Raw genomic sequence first — 3,294 nt, forward strand, 5'->3', positions numbered from 1 at the left:
ACACAAGAGTGATTGTTTTGAAAAATTTAAAGAGTGGAAAAATTATGTTGAGAAACAAACTGGTAAGTTGCTGAAAGTTATTAGGACAGATAATGGCCTAGAAATTGATAATGAGGAATTTAATACTTGGTGCAAAAGGGAGGGGATAGAAAGGCATAGAACAATAATTCACACACCACAACAAAATGGGGTGGCTGAGTGAATGAATAGAACTCTTTTAAATAAAGTAAGATGCATGCTTATAAACTCTGGTTTGCCTAAACAATTTTGGGGTGAAGCTGTCACTACAGCTGCCTATTTGGTAAATAGAAGTCCAAACAGAGTAATTGGCCTAAAAACCCCTGAAGAAAAATGGTCTGGTCATCCCCCATCCCTAAGTCATTTGAGAATATTTGGTTGTGCAGCATATGCACACCAAGACACTGATAAACTAAGTTCAAAATCAGTAAAATGTTTGTTTCTAGGATATCCAAGTGGTGTTAAAGGTTTTAGGCTATGCTCATTAGAACAACCAGGGTACAAAATAATTAATAGTAGAAATGTTGTTTTTAATGAGAAAGAATTTCCACACTTGAAAGAGAAAGGTAGTGTTTCATGTGATGCAGGAAACCCAGGTGAACAAAGTACCAGTACAGAGATAGAGTTTACGCCAGTTAAGTCTCAAGGAAAAGAAGACGAGTCTATTAGTCAAAGTGGAAGTCAGGAACCTGAGCAACATCCTGATGATAGGAAACCTCAAGAAACTCTTGCTAATTATCAATTAGCTAGAGATAGAACCAGAAGGGTCATTCGTGTTCCTTGCAAATTGGGAGAAGCAGATGTCATTTCATATGCTCTAAATGTGGCGAGACAACTTGATGAAAGTGAGCCATCAACATATCTGGAAGCAATTAAAAGCAGAGATTCAAAGTGGTGGATTAAAGCTATGAATGAAGAAATGGACTCCTTAAGGAAGAATAAGACATGGGAGTTAGTTTCAAAGCCTAAAGACAAGAAGATAATTGCTTGTAAATGGATTTATAAGCTAAAAGAAGGGGCAACAAATGATGAGGCAAAAAGGTATAAAGCAAGACTTGTGGCAAAGGGCTTTACACAAGAAGAGGGGATAGACTATAATGAAGTATTCTCACCAGTAGTTAAGTATAAGACTATAAGGATCATGCTAGCTTTAGCAACCCAGCTAGATTTTCAGGTGGAACAAATGGATGTTACAACAGCGTTTTTGAATGGAAAGCTTGAAGAAACCATTTTCATGAGTCAGCCTGAAGGTTTTGAGGTGGAACAACCAAGTGGTGAACTTGTATGCAAGCTACAGAGGTCTTTATATGGTCTGAAGCAATCTCCTCGTCAATGGAATAGAAGGTTTGACAATTTTGTGACTGGTTTGGGGTTCAAAAGGTCTGAGTTTGATACTTGTTTATACTACAAGAATTTAGAAACAAGTGATGTTGTTTTCTTACTCTTATACGTGGATGATATGTTACTAATTGGAAAAGAAAAGCAACAAATTGTTTGGTTAAAAGGACAACTCAGTAAGGAGTTCGAAATGAAGGATTTGGGTACAGCAAAGAAAATTCTTGGCATGGTCATTACAAGGAAGAACAAAGAGGAGAAGTTAATTATTTCTCAAACTGGTTACTTGTCAAAGGTGCTTGAGAGATTCAACATGAGTAATTGTAAACTGTCAGCATGCCTATTGCTGGGCATTTTAAATTTTCAAATGATCAATGCCCAAAGACTAATGAAGATACAATAAGAATGGAAAGTGTTCCTTATTCAGAAGCAATAGGTTGCTTAATGTACTCAATGGTGAGTACCAGACCTGATCTAGCCTATCCTATAAGTGTACTAAGTAGGTATATGGCTAATCCAGGCGAACCTCATTGGGAAGGATTGAAATGGTTGTTAAGATACATCAAAGGCACTTTGAATTATGGATTGCACTTCAAGAAAGCCAAGGGACAGATTCAATTGGAAGGATTCGTGGATTCTGATTATGCAGCAAATAGAGACAATAGGAAGTCAGTAACTTCATTTATTTTCTTGTTGAATGGAAATTGTATTTGCTGGAAAACTCAACTACAACTTGTGGTGGCATTATCTACAACTGAGGCAGAATTTATGGCAGTAACTGAAGCTATTAAAGAGGGAATTTGGCTTCAAGGCTTACTCAAAGAGCTAAAGATGTTGAAGGGAAGAGTTACTGTATATTCAGATAGTCAATCAACAATTCATCTCAGCAAAAATCCAGTGTACCATGAGCGTTCAAAGCACATTGACATTAGGATGTACTGGATAAGGGAGAAAATTGAAAAAAAAAAGATTGACTTGGAAAAGGTCCCTACTGAAGAAAATGCAGCAGACTTGGGTACTAAGGTGTTGCCTTTGAACAAGTTCAAACATTGTTTGAACTTGATTGGTCTTGAAGAATGATGAAGACCGAAATTCGAGTTTACTTCTCCACTGATCTAAGGAAGTGTCTTATGTCATTTATATGAGGATTAAGGTGGAATATGTTGGAGTAATCCTAATATAACTGGAAAATGACGTGTTGTTTCATTTAACAACTTTTCTCTTCTATTACGTTTTTTGCCTTGTCAGTTATAACAGATTTTTAGTCAGTTAAAACAGAACTGATTTTTCTTTCAACACGTGAAAGAACTGGAGCTGCAGCTATATATATCCAGGGGTTTCATTAATTGAAGAGACAGGAAATTCAGAGGTTTTGAGAGGCTTAGAAAAGAGAGAAAGATAGAACAAGGGTTAATTTTCTTTGTACATTGTTGAGTGTGTGAGAGTTTACTGTGGTGTAAACTAAGTGCTCGAATTTGAGTTGTACAGAGTGTTCAAGAACCTTTGGAGAGGAAAAAGGGTTGCTTTGTATTGTAACATTGATTCATTATAGTGGAGAAGTGCTCGGACTGGATGTAGGCCTTATTTTAAGGCTGAACCAGTATAAATCTCTCTGTGTTATTCGTTTTCTTCCCCTTTCTTATTGTTGTTCTCTAAGTGTTTGTGTTTTAGTACACGTTTCTGTGTATATTTGTTCTTGGTTTGTTTTGCAAGTGAATCTTGGAGCCCTGGGGTCGTGGATTGCTTTACCACGACAATAAGTTTATTGAGGCTTTATATACTTAGTGGGATTGATAGAGAGAGTGAGATGACTGTGGAAAAGAAAGAAAAAGGAAGAAAAAGAAAAGAGAGAAAAACAGAGGGTTTTCCTAAAAAGGGCGGTTTGAGGATTCTAGCACCATTTCTCTTCAAATTTCTTGGAGCAAGCTCAGTGGAGAGCTA

Source organism: Humulus lupulus, chromosome 7 (genome assembly GCF_963169125.1).
Source record: "Humulus lupulus chromosome 7, drHumLupu1.1, whole genome shotgun sequence".
NCBI classification, from domain to species: Eukaryota; Viridiplantae; Streptophyta; class Magnoliopsida; order Rosales; family Cannabaceae; genus Humulus; species Humulus lupulus.